Here is a 14,480-nt window from a genome sequence, read left to right on the forward strand (position 1 = left end):
TAGCAATTTACATTGCATACACATATTCATATTGTTAGATTGTTTTCACAATACAAAAGGACCCATGACTTCCAGCGGAGACATTTACAATAAAAGGGATTACTATCGAATGCCAGACACATACCCAGGATATGCACTACGGGGACTCCTCGATCTAGGGTCCAACAGTCACTTGATCTGAAAACATGAATTTTTATAAAACGTGAGTACAATACTCAGTGAGTGAACAAGGAAGCGAACAAGCATACCATAAGGAATGTTTATTGAAATCATGATGCATTCGTTTTCTCAAAACCATGCAATTGTTTTAGCTCTTTAAACCCCTCATGTAAATCCCACATGAGTAAATCACTTTACAAAAATCCATGCTCAACTATGGTACCAAAGAAATGGGAAATATGGCAAAAACCCACATGTTAGCAAAATGGACAGAAAGTTTCTCGCTGTAGCGAACTTCATTCTCGTTGCAACGAGAACCAGAACATCAAGGAAAAAAAAAGTCTCTTTTTTCCCTTAAAACAAGTCATCCTACTAAAATAACAATAGCAACATGTAACACATGTAAACTTCCAAATTTCCACAAAACAAATACTTACATATTTGCATTTACAACCATATACCCATCATCAACATGCACACCATCCCATCATCATCATCATGCACATCATCCCATTATCATCATCTCATATGCAACGGCTTATGCTATTGTCACTAGGGGGTGGGAGATCACGAAGCATCCCCCCCTTCACTCGGCAAGAGGTGCACTTCACTCCGGATCACGAAGCAACGGAGCAGTCCCTTCCCTCCTCCTCCAAGCTCTTGGGTGGAGAGTCATACTTCGCCACAGATCATACCTATCAAAGCACTCATAGGGTGGAAGATCACGAAGCATCCAGCCCTATAAGCTATGGGGGCAACAACGGCTTATGTGCACTCCCACTCACACATAGCTGAGTCAGCAACGGCTTATATACATTCCTACTCGCACATAGTTGGGTCAGCAACGGCTTATGTGCACTCGTACTCGCACATAGTCGGGTTAGCAACGGCTTATGTGCACTCCTACTCGCACATAGCCGGGTTCAAATCAACAAGTAAATAAGCATCCAATGCATATTATCATATTGTGATAACACATAAACCATTGTATAGCACATTTTCACAATATAAAATCATTTTACTAAAAACTTGTTCCCAAGGTACATTTTCTAAGACAAGTTGGATAGAATCTTTCATATTTCCCAAAACAAGTTTGAAATGCAAGTCCACTCACCGGTATCGAAAATCCAGATTTCGGGTGCACTCGGACTAATAGCCCTCAGGCGCAATTCCTTTGCCTTTTCCGGACGTCTCACCACCTTGACAAATAACAAAGTCATGGAATTTACTATATTGTCCCTAAATTGATATAAATTAATTTAAATTACTAATGTTTGATATGTAAATGCAAAAATACGTCTGATTACCGCTTAATCACGGTATCAATGAAATTCGATCGATCATCCGATTAATCGACGATTGTGTCCAAATCACCTCCAAATTAATTCATTTCTCCTCTAATACCTTAATTTACCACATACATTTAAATAAAGCCAAATTCAGCATTAGAACCCTCACAGTTTCTTATAGAAAAATTTGGTCATTTGGTGTACTAGCATCGAATTTTTTCTCTACATAACCGTTTCACCTTAATTCATCATTTTTCATGCCATTTTCCTTGAAATAAAAACAATCCCCCATTGATATTCAGCCCTCATGGTTCGGCCAACAAGGAACCCTAGAGAAATTGAATATTTCTTTTGTGTTTTTGTTCATAACCATGCTTAACTATCCCTAAACACTAACATAGTCTAAAATCAAATTATTCCAACAACAATTCCTCTTCCATACCCATTTTTCAGAATTGAATTCATCATGATAACTCAATATTCAACCATGGAAAACAAGAACAAAAGCATGAGTAAGCTAGGTATCAAGGAGAATTAAAGAAATTTTAACCTACCTAGCTTGTTTCCTTGATTTCTTCACTTTTTCTTTGAATTTCCATCTAGGTTTTCTTGTTTTTCCTTTTGTTCTTCCTTTTTTCTTGTTGCTGGATGCCTAGGCCGAATATGGTGAGGGAATTGGGGATTTAATGGGCTGATTTCTATAGAAAATAATAAAATAATCAAGCATTCCATGTGTCACATGCTTATTGGCCCAATTTTTAACTTCTTGACTTTTTCTTCTTAATTTGCCACCACAAATATTCTGGTATTTATCCAATCCTACCACAATTAAAATCCCTTCGTCTTGACAAGTGCTGGGGTGAAAAATTTACCGATTTGCCCCTAGGGTGAAAAAATTACTATTTTGCCCTTTTACTCTGAAATGTACCGGAATCTCATTATTTCTACTTTTCAACCTAAAATAACACTAATATTGATCAATATTAACCAAATGGGGCAAAAATTATTTAAAAAAATTTTCGTTTAGTCCTTTAGTGGCAAAATTACCATTTTGCCCTTGTGCTCCATAAATACCGAGAATCACAATTTTTCACTGCTAAACATCATTTTATACTCCAATAATCATAATTATATTTCATATAATTATTCTTGGTCAAATGCGACCAAATCTTGGCTAAAAATCTCAATTTTATCATCAAATGATAAAATGACCGTTTTGTCCCTAATTGGTCAATTTTTTGATGGACTCCAAACTGGACCTTGAACTCCAAATCACTATTCTAAGCCATTCAGTTGGTTTTAAAAGTTTCAAATTCCTCTTAGAATTTCTATTTGAACTAGTTCAAGGCTCGATTTAACTTAGTTGTACCACTCGGTACAATACCGTCTTTTAATCGAGCTTGACAAGGTCTCACATTCTCCCCTACTAATAAAAATTCGGTCCCCGAATTTAAATTCAATGTAGAGTGGCTTACCTTTACATATCGAAGAGGTGTGGATGCTTTGTCTACATCTTAGCCTCAGCTTCCCACGTTACCTCCTCGCTAGTGTGATTCCCCCACAACACTTTCACTGAGGCTACATCCTTTAAACGAAGCTTTTTAACTTGCCTATCAAGGATAGCTACCGGTTGTTCCTCATAGGTTAGATCATCTTGCAACTGAATGGTTTCATACCGTATTACATGTGATGGATCTGGGTTGTACTTCCTAAGCATGGACACATGAAACACGGGATGAATATTTGAAAGGTCTTGCGGTAAAGCCAAACGATATGCCACCGCTCCAACCCTTTCTAAGATCTCGAATGGCCCTATATACCGAGGACTTAACTTCCCTTTCTTGCCAAACCTCATTGCCCCTTTAGTTGGTGAAACTTTCAAAAATACATGATCTTCTACTTGGAACTCCAAGTCTCTCCGTCGGTTATCAGCATATGATTTCTGTCTACTTTGTGCTGTTAACATCCTCTGACGGATCATATGTATTTTCTCGGTTGCATCCTGCACCAATTCAGGCCCCAAAAGTTTCCTTTCTCCCACCTCTAGCCATCCAATGGGTGACCTACATCTTCGTCCATATAAGGCCTCAAATGGTGCCATTTGGATGCTAGTTTGGAAACTGTTGTTGTAGGCAAATTCCACTAAAGGTAGATATTGTTCCCTCCTGACACCAAGGTCTATCACACAAGCCCTCAACATATCCTCCAATGTCTGTATGGTCCGTTCAGACTGTCCATCAGTCTGAGGGTGGAAAGCTGTGCTGAAATCCAACTTAGTGCCCAATGCTTCTTGCAATTTTCCCCAAAACCTACTAGTAAACTGACCTCCTCTATCAGATACTATAGAAATGGGAATACCATGTAGTCGCACTATCTCATCAACATAAACTCGAGCGTATTGGGCAGCCCCATAAGTAGTCTTAACTAGAAGAAAATGAGCTGACTTTGTTAACCGGTCCATTACTATCCAAATTGAATCATATCCCCCACTGGTTCGAGGCAAACCCGTTACAAAGTCCATAGCAATATGTTCCCACTTCCACTCGGGTACTGGTAATGGCTGTAGTAGCCCTGCAGGCTTTTGATGCTCGACCTTAACCTGTTGACAAACCAGGCACTTGGAGACAAACTCAGCTACATCTCTCTTAAGTCCTTCCCACCAATACACCTCTTTCAAATCTTGATACATCTTTGTAGCCCTTGCATGTACCACATAAGCTGCCATGTGAGCTTCTTTCAATATTTCTCTCCTCAACCCGTCACCATCAGGCACATAGAGTCTGGTTCCATACCTCAACACTCCATCTGTACCTTGCGGTAGGCTTAACACTGGAGCTGTGGTGAAACATGCCTTAAACTTCTCAAAACTATTCTCAGAAGCATCAGACCACTCAAATTTTGTGTCTTTACGTGTCAGCTTAGTCAAAGGGGCAACTATTTTGGAGAAGTCCCTCACAAAGCAATGATAATAGCCAGCTAAACCCACAAAGCTTCTAATCTCCGTAACTGATGTTGGCCTTGGCCATTTTTCCACTGCTTCAATTTTCTTTGAATAAACTTGTATCCCATCCTTAGATACCACATGCCCTAAGAATGCAACACTTTCGAGCCAAAACTCACACTTGGAGAACTTAGCATACAATCGATGTTCTCTCAAAATTTGGAGCACTATCTTAAGATGCTGCTCATGCTCCTCTCGACTCTTTGAATATATCAAAATGTCATCAATAAACACCACCACAAACTTATCTAAATAAGGTTTGAACACTCGATTCATGGAATCCATAAAGGCTGCAAGAGCATTCGTGAGCCCAAATGACATCACTAAGAACTCATAGTGCCCATTTCTTGTGCGAAATGCGGTCTTGGGTATATCTTCATTCCGGATTCTCAACTGATGGTACCCAGATCGCAGATCTATCTTAGAAAAACATTGTGCTCCTTGTAGTTGATCAAATAAATCATCTATCCTTGGGAGAGGATATTTATTCTTCACCGTTACTTTATTAAGCTGTTGATAATCAATGCACAACCTAAGTGATCCATCTTTCTTTTTCACAAATACCACTGGTGCTCCCCATGGGGATACACTAGGATGGATGAAGCCTTTATCCAACAAATCCTCTAATTGATCCTTAAGCTCTTTGAGCTCTGCCGGTGCCATTCTATATGGGGGTATGGATATAGGTCTAGTGTCGGGAATTAAATCTATGCAAAATTCAATCTCCCACTCGGGAGGTAAACCTGGTAGCTCATCGAAAAATACATCCACGAACTCTTTCACCACCGACACTTGACTTACATTTCCAACCTTCGCCTGAGTATCCCTTACAACAGCCAAGTAACCTATACAACCCTGTCGTACTAACCTTCTGGCAGAAATGACCGATATCAAATTGGTTGGAGCATTACTCCTATCCCCCTTAATACTAAATGATGATTCATCGGAGAAATCAAATCTAACCAATTTATGATAACAGTCCACACTAGCATGACGGGGTGATAACCAATCCATTCCCAAGATCACATCAAAGTCTAAGGTGTCTAACACCACCAAATTCACCAAAGTGTCCTTGTCCTTGACTCATACTACACAGGACTCATATTCTCATTCAGCCACAAATATCTCCTTTAAAGGAGTAAACACTACTAATTGTTCCTCTCTCCTAACATGATCTCTACCCAACCGAGATGTAAAACATGGAGAGATAAAAGAATGAGTAGCACCAGGATCAAATAGTACCCGAGCATTCATATCACAACTTGAAAGAATACTTGAGACCACGGCATTGGATGTCTAGGCTTCCTACTGTGTTAAAGCAAACACCCTTGCCTATCCTCTACCAACAGAACTCTGATGTCCGGATCCAGATTACCTGCCTTGAAAGGAAGTACTAGCACCTCGACCTTTGGATCCACTAGCTTTCCTATCAGACGAGGCGGTGACTGAAGGAGCAAATGAAGCTGGCTGGGTGGAACCACGAGCAGAATCTTGTGATTGATGAGCCATCGTACAATCCCTCTTAATATGCCCAAGTTGACCACACCTGAAACAAACTCCCATAGCACGAAGGCATCTTCCTCTATGTGGTCCCCCACAAGTATGGCAAGGAAGGATAAGTTGACTTCCTTGCCTCATATCTTGTTGTCTTCCAACACTGAAGGTTCTTTGTCCCACCACAATACTAGCACTAGGCGAGTCACTCCCCTGCTGGGGTAATCGTGAGTCCCTTTGTGGACCCTAACGGCAAAAAAATGAACCACCACTACTGAAATCTCTGTGGCCTTGATAACCCTCTGTTTTGACCCTTTTTGCTCTATCCCTCACAACCCTACTCTCACTGGTCCTCATTTCAATTCGTTGAGCACAATCCACGGCCGCAGAGTAAGTGTTGAAATCTCGGGAGGCCACAGCCTGAAACAATGGTTCCACTAATCCATCAACAAACCTTTGGATTTTCATCTCCTTTGTGGAAACCAAGTAAGGTGCATACCGAGACAGCTGCGTAAATTTTATATCATACTCCGACACCGTCATGCCCGGCGTCTGCACCAATGCCTCAAACTCTCTGGCTCGGGCATTTCACACACTGTGCGATAAAAATTGATCTAAGAAGGCTGTACTAAATTCACTCCAAGTCAGTGGTGTAGCATCTGTCGACCTACCCCTTAGCAAGGAGTCATACCATTCCTGTGCTACATCCTTCAATTGAAAAGCTACTAACTCCACTGACCTAACGCTAGAATACCCCATAGCATTACAAATCTTCTCTGATACATCTGACCCCGTAAATGAGGGAGGCTTAAGCTTCAGAAAGTCAGTGAGTGAAACCTCCATCTGACCTCTGTCACCCTCGAGAGGTTGGCGATCTGTCTGGCCTTGGGAACTAGGGGACTCTTGCTCCACATGTCTCCCCTCTACTATCTCCTATATATCCTCCATACGGGTTGCCATCATTTCTACAACCCAATTGACTCCCTGCAGACCCGTCGCAAAGTCCTCAACAGTAATGCCTCTCGCTGGTGGCCTAACAATATCACCTAAGGGCTGTCCCTCATCTCTCCTATTCACAAGCGTACTCGCTCTCACTGGCCTAGCGACCCTATCACGTCTACCTCGCTCCCTACGGGTGGGTGTCCGTGGCCTATTAGTCATCTTAGTAGGGGCATCTTGCTCCCCAAATTGTCTTAAGGTGGCCCGTGTCGTAGGTGGCATTCTTACCTAGACAAGAGCAAACACCTGTCATTAATTATAGTTAAAGAGATAAGGTGGTTTCTAAGATTGGGAATCTATGCGGTCCCTTGGTCGTAAAATGTGCCGCGGTTCACACTTCACAACCGAAGTTCCCACATAAAAACCCGACACTCCGCTGGACCAACAAGTGAAAGCCCTAGGACCTAGACAAACCTAGAGCTCTGATACCAACTTTGTCACTAGGGGTGATAGATCACGGAGCATCCCCCCCTTCGCTACGGAGGCAACAAAGGGTACCTATAAAAGCACTCATAGGGTGGAAGATCACGAAGCATCCAGCTCTATAAGCCCCTGGGCGGAGAGCCACGCTTCGCCCCTGTTCACGCGTGAGAGTTCCCAGGGATCGGGTAAAACCCTTTGCTCTGATACCAACTTTGTCACGACTCAATTTCTCGGACAATGACCGGCGCATGAGCTCAATGAGCATAGCTCACTAAGCCCAAGCAAGCCTATCCATTTACCTTTGCTTAACAAATTTATCATATCATGCATACACACACACCTTTTCTCGGGTGTGAACATAGCCAAAACACAATGGCATTATCGATAATAATATACATGCACTATACTAGTCATGTATTTAGCAATTTACATTGCATACACATATTCATATTGTTAGATTGTTTTCACAATACAAAAGGACCCATGACTTCCAACGGAGACATTTACAATAAAAGAGATTACTATCGAATGCCAGACACATACCCAGGATATGCACTACGGGGACTCCTTGATCTAGGGTCAACAGTCACTTGATCTGAAAACATGAAATTTTATAAAACGTGAGTACAATACTCAGTGAGTGAACAAGGAAGGGAACAAGCATACCATAAGGAATGTTTATTGAAATCATGATGCATTCATTTTCTCAAAACCATGCAATTGTTTTAGCTCTTTAAACCCCTCATGTAAATCCCACATGAGTAAATCACTTTACAAAAATCCATGCTCAACTATGGTACCAAAGAAATGGAAAATATGGCAAAAACCCACAAGTTAGCAAAATGGACAGAAAGTTTCTCGCTGTAGCGAACTTCATTCTCGCTGCAACGAGAACCAGAACATCAAGGAAAAAAAAAAGTCTCATTTTTCCCTTAAAACAAGTCATCCTACTAAAATAACAATAGCAACATGTAACACATGTAAACTTCCAAATTTCCACAAAACAAATACTTACATATTTGCATTTACAACCATATACCCATCATCAACATGCACACCATCCCATCATCATCATCATGCACATCATCCCATTATCATCATCTCATATGCAACGGCTTATGCTATTGTCACTAGGGGGTGGGAGATCACGAAGCATCCCCCCCTTCACTCGGCAAGAGGTGCACTTCACTCCGGATCACGAAGCAACGGAGCAGTCCCTTCCCTCCTCCTCCAAGCTCTTGGGTGGAGAGTCATACTTCGCCACAGATCATACCTATCAAAGCACTCATAGGGTGGAAGATCACGAAGCATCCAGCCCTATAAGCTATGGGGGCAACAACGGCTTATGTGCACTCCCACTCATACATAGCCGGGTCAGCAACAGCTTATATACACTCCTACTCGCACATAATCGGGTCAGCAACGGCTTATGTGCACTCCTACTCGCACAGAGCCGGGTCAGCAACGGCTTATGTGCACTCCTACTCGCACATAGCCGGGTTCAAATCAACATGTAAAGAAGCATCCAATGCATATTATCATATTGTGATAACACATAAACCATTGTATAGCACATTTTCACAATATAAAATCATTTTACTAAAAGCTTGTTCCCAAGGTACATTTTCTAAGACAAGTTGGATAGAATCTTTCATATTTCCCAAAACAAGTTTGAAATGGAAGTCCACTCACCGGTATCGAAAATCCAGATTTTAGGTGCACTCGAACTAATAGCCCTCAGGCGCAATTCCTTTGCCTTTTCCGGACGTCTCACCACCTTGACAAATAACAAAGTCAAGGAATTTAGTATATTGTCCCTAAATTGATATAAATTAATTTAAATTACTAATGCTTGATATGTAAATGCAAAAATATGTGTTATTACCGCTTAATCACGGTATCAATTAAATTCGACCGATCACCCGATTAAGCGACGATTGTGTCCAAATCACCTCCAAATTAATTCATTTCTCCTCTAATACCTTAATTTACCACATACATTTAAATAAAGCCAAATTCAGCATTAGAACCCTCACAGTTTCTTATAGAAAAATTTGGTCATTTGGTGTACTAGCATCAAATTTTTTCTCTACATAACCGTTTCACCTTAATTCATCATTTTTCATGCCGTTTTCCTTGAAATAAAAACAATCCCCCATTGATATTCAGCCCTCATCGTTTGGCCAACAAGGAACCCTAGAGAAATTGAATATTTCTTTTGTGTTTTTGTTCATAACCATGCTTAACTATCCCTAAACACTAACATAGTCTAAAATCAAATTATTCCAACAACAATTCCTCTTCCATACCCATTTTTCAGAATTGAATTCATCATGATAACTCAATATTCAACCATGGAAAACAAGAACAAAAGCATGGGTAAGCTAGGTATCAAGGAGAATTAAAGAAATTTTAACTTACCTAGCTTGTTTCTTTGATTTCTTCACTTTTTCTTTGAATTTTCACCTAGGTTTTCTTGTTTTTCCTTTTGTTCTTCCTTTTTTCTTGTTGCTGGATGCCTAGGCCGAATATGGTGAGGGAATTGGGGATTTAATGGGCTGATTTCTATAGAAAATAATAAAATAATCAAGCATGCCATGTGTCACATGCTTATTGGCCCAATTTTTAACTTTTTGACTTTTTCTTCTTAATTTTCCGTCACAAATATTCTGGTATTTATCCAATCCTACCACAATTAAAATCCCTTGGTCTTGACAAGTTCTGGGGTGAAAAATTTAACCGATTTGCCCCTGGGGTGAAAAAATTACTATTTTGCCCTTTTACTCCGAAATGTACCGGAATCTCATTATTTCTACTTTTCAACCTAAAATAACACTAATATTGATGAATATTAACCAAATGGGGCAAAAATTGTTTAAATAAATTTTCGTTTAGTCCTTTAGTGGCAAAATTACCATTTTGCCATTGTGCTCCATAAATATCGAGAATCAAAATTTTTCACTGCTAAACATCATTTTATACTCCAATAATCATAATTATATTTCATATAATTATTCTTGGTCAAATGTGATCAAATCTTGGCTAAAAATCTCAATTTTATCATCAAATGGTAAAATGACCGTTTTGTCCCTAATTGGTCAATTTTCTGATGGACTCCAAACTGGACCTTGAACTCCAAATCACTATTCTAAGCCATTCTGTTGGTTTTAAAATTTTCAAATTCCTCTTAGAATTTCTATTTGAACTAGTTCAAGGCTCGATTTAACTTAGTTGTACCACTCGGTACAATACCGTCTTTTAATCGAGCTTGACAAGGTCTCACAGTTTTCATATCAAGAGGCAGCCGATAACTAGGTCTAGGTGTCCTTGTAGATTCATTTCCTTGGTAAGTATCTCGACATTCAATAGCTGAACTTTCGCTAAGTCTCTTTGCTAGAAGTCGAGTATCCCTTTTTGTTGTGTATAGACAAACCTGATGTAAATTATGAGGATATATGTTTTAGACAATATATGCATGTTTTGATTGGTAATGCCACAAGGAATTGGCAATCGTTATCAATATTTCAAATTGAAATTATGAAATATGACTTTAGCAACTTTGATGGAATGATAAACAGGTCATATAGATAGGCTTTCTTGGGCTTAGTGGGCTACATCCATTGGGCCCATGCGCCGGTCATGGCCCAAAAATTGGGTCGTGACAAGTAAAACCCGCCAATAACTCAAACATACTCGTGTAAAAGTGTGACCTTGAGTGTGCTCAACAGGTCTTCGATTAAAAGAGCAGCTAGGTTATCTTGCTATATGGTAGAAGGCAACTTAATCATGCGTGGCACGTGACTCAATATTTACTAAGGGATTTTCTTATTTTTTTATTTAGTTGAAGTCTCATATTTGCATGCATAGTATTAATTAATCGCATATAATAAGTCTATCTTATGCCTTCTACTTTGGATGATTATGGACTTTATCTATACTAATTTTCTTGAGCCATCAAAGGAAATTAGCTTGGTCAAACCTAAGGGATTTATATATATAACATATTGTAATCTTCTTCGTATCTTCAAGGCTCCTTTAGGTCCTCATCTTCGAATTGTAAACTAACTTCTAAACTAATTCTAATTCTACATTTATATGTAACTAATTACATTTTAGTAAAAAAACCTCATGGTACATATGAGAAGAGTTAGGTAAGGAGAGAATTTTACAATCCCTGAAAATCAAGAGAAAGGTAGGGTGCACAAACCCTATTTAATAAATAAATGCCATGATAAAATTTAACAATACATTCACAATCATATTAAGCCTAGTCCATAATCATCCACATTGATCCTTCCACATGAACCTAAAATTAAAACTATGTCTTATTCTAATTGTTAATCATATGAGGCATCTAAAATTAGTGTAACTAATTTTGAGTTCATATTTAATTCTATGTATGAAAACAATTTTCCACATATGGAAAGTCTTTACTAATCAGTATTAGTAATATTATCCATTCCTAATTTTATTAGGATTAGAATTAAAATTTTATTAGAAATTAAAGCATTTTTAATCGATAATCTTTAAACATTTTAAGTAACTTTTACTAATTCTTTTAAAGTAAAGATTATGTGTTTTCAATTATCTAATCTCATTAGATAATTTAAATCGAATATTTAAGATAACATTATCTTTACTTATATTTAAGTGTCCTATTCTAATTTCCCTTCTCATGATAATTATCTTGTCCATATTTATGACACTTTCATATTTGTAGGAATCAAATTCCAGAATTTAATGGATATGATTAATTGAATTCTGATATCCTTATTTTAAGGAAGAAAATTCCCTAATTTAAACATATCAAAATTTATACTTCTAGAACTTTTTCATAACATAATGTTTAGTGAATTAGTTTTTTCAATTGCACCAATTTAGGCTGCAAATATGGACATTAAAATCCCAAAAACCATGACTTTACAAAATTTTGGCAGCACTGTACCACTCATGGTTTTTGTCGCTTGATGCAATACTAAATCATGGAATTTAATTTGTAAATTTTAACCATGGTCAGTTAACATATGGAACCTATTAAAATTTCATAATTTTTGGACTTGATTTAGCTGGCCAAAATCCCAAAAAACCGTAGCTTATGTATATAGTACATAGTTGCAGTTTTTTGGTTGCATATATTGCATTATGGCTGCATAAATCAAGGGATTAAATCCCTTAATTTTAGAAAACTTTCTAGGCATCTTTTGAACATATTCAAACTTCAAAATTTATCCAAAAAGATGCAACAATTGCACAATTTAGGACTCTTTAAAGATGCCTTTCTTATCCAAAATCATGACAAAAAACAACTACTGGCAGCAGTGGTTTTAGCCACGATTTCATGGCCTTTTCTTCACCATTTACCACTGGCAAGCAATCATATTAAAACACTTTCAATGTACATTACTTTCAAATTTTTTCAAACTTTTTAAAGGCTTTTAGACCCCTATTAAAAACTAAAAATCAAATCATATGCAAATCTGGACATAATCGAGTTTTGTCACCAAACCACATCTTGTTTCTCATGAATTTGAATCCTTTTCTTGCCAAACTCTTTTATGCATCTCATGCACATATTGTTCTGCAAAATTGAGACACTTAAACAAGATTAGTTGCTGAAACAAATAAGTATCAAAAATCAAATTTGTGATAAACTACTTTAAAGCATAATCAAAATTTAAAACTTGATATCTTCCAAACGCCACATCCAATCAGAATTGCAACTAATGAACAACAAGACATACCTTTGCATTAAAACAAGCCAAGGGAGGCTTTGATACTACTACTACGAACTACATGATTAGAGCATCAACACAGTGGATTAACAAAAATTAAAACAAAGTAAAAACCATAACTCCTACCTTTGTATCACCGTGGTTGTTTAATGCAAAGTTACACATCATCGAAAATCAGACAGAGGTTTTTACCTTTCCAAATGATATCATAATCAAATGGATTCCTTTTGGTGCTGAAACATATGAACACTTTCTTGTGTGAAAGAATCCCAACCGCTCAATCGCTTGGCTTCCAATGTTGCACACACAATTGCAACGGATCTTTCTCAAGAAGAGAGCTTTATGCCACAAGCTTGTGCTATCAAGTGGACAACTATTTGTCCTTTTTCTTTTTTGATTTCTAGCAAAGAATCAATAGAGAAGTTTTATGAAAAACCCTTTCAATAGTAGCAGCACTCAAGAGAAAACCTATTAGTTGTTTTTTTTTTTCTTACCTTTGAAAAAAGTGGCTATAATGTGATATTTATATATAGGTTGAATTTTATTATTAGACTTATTAAAATTTTCAAACTAAGTCCTTAATATTAAAACAATTATAATATTTAACTAATGCCTAATTAAACTCTTTTAATTAGGTCCTTAGTAGTTAAAACCTATAATTTGATTTAAATCTAACTTAAATCATCACACTCTAAATTTAATCCAAATTGCAACCTTTGTGTGTGACCCATTAGATTCTTAACATATTGGCAATGGAATTGAATTATAATTTTTTTAATTAATTAATTTAAAGGAATCGTATTCAATTTTAAATTAACTAAGTCGATTCCATAAACCAAGATTGGAATCTAGCAATGCATTATGGTCACCCAATTGTTAGAAGAGTCAAAGGATTCTTTGATAACCTTTCAGTGTACAGTTTATCAGTGTTATTCATTCCCTCATCATATATCTCAGAGATGATAAGGGTTTGGTGCAGTGCCTACTCTTATTGACCTCCATAGTTGTTCTTGCAGTTAGATCATTAGCTTTATGGAGACTTGTGAGACTCATATCATAGTCTCCTAATCACCTTGGCCAAAGAGTTACTTAAGTTAATGTCAACCAAGAAATAATGAGATATTTCCCCTTAAATCACTTGGGGTACAGATCTATCTTGACCACTCATTTGCCTTCATATGTTTCATACTGTATAAAAAACATCCTATTTTGGCATCCTTGGTTAGGCACCCATAGGGATGAAATCAAAGTACAGTATTCCACATATAAGACAACCTGGTGTCTCAACTCTAGGGAGTGATTACACAACTGACACATGAGAAGTATTGTATGGACACTTGAGTAAGGTACTAAATGCGTTTCTCATGGCAGGTCATGTTTGGT

The sequence above is a fragment of the Theobroma cacao genome, chromosome 4 (assembly GCF_053813885.1).
Source record: "Theobroma cacao isolate CCN51 chromosome 4, ASM5381388v1, whole genome shotgun sequence".
In the NCBI taxonomy this organism is placed as follows: domain Eukaryota; kingdom Viridiplantae; phylum Streptophyta; class Magnoliopsida; order Malvales; family Malvaceae; genus Theobroma; species Theobroma cacao.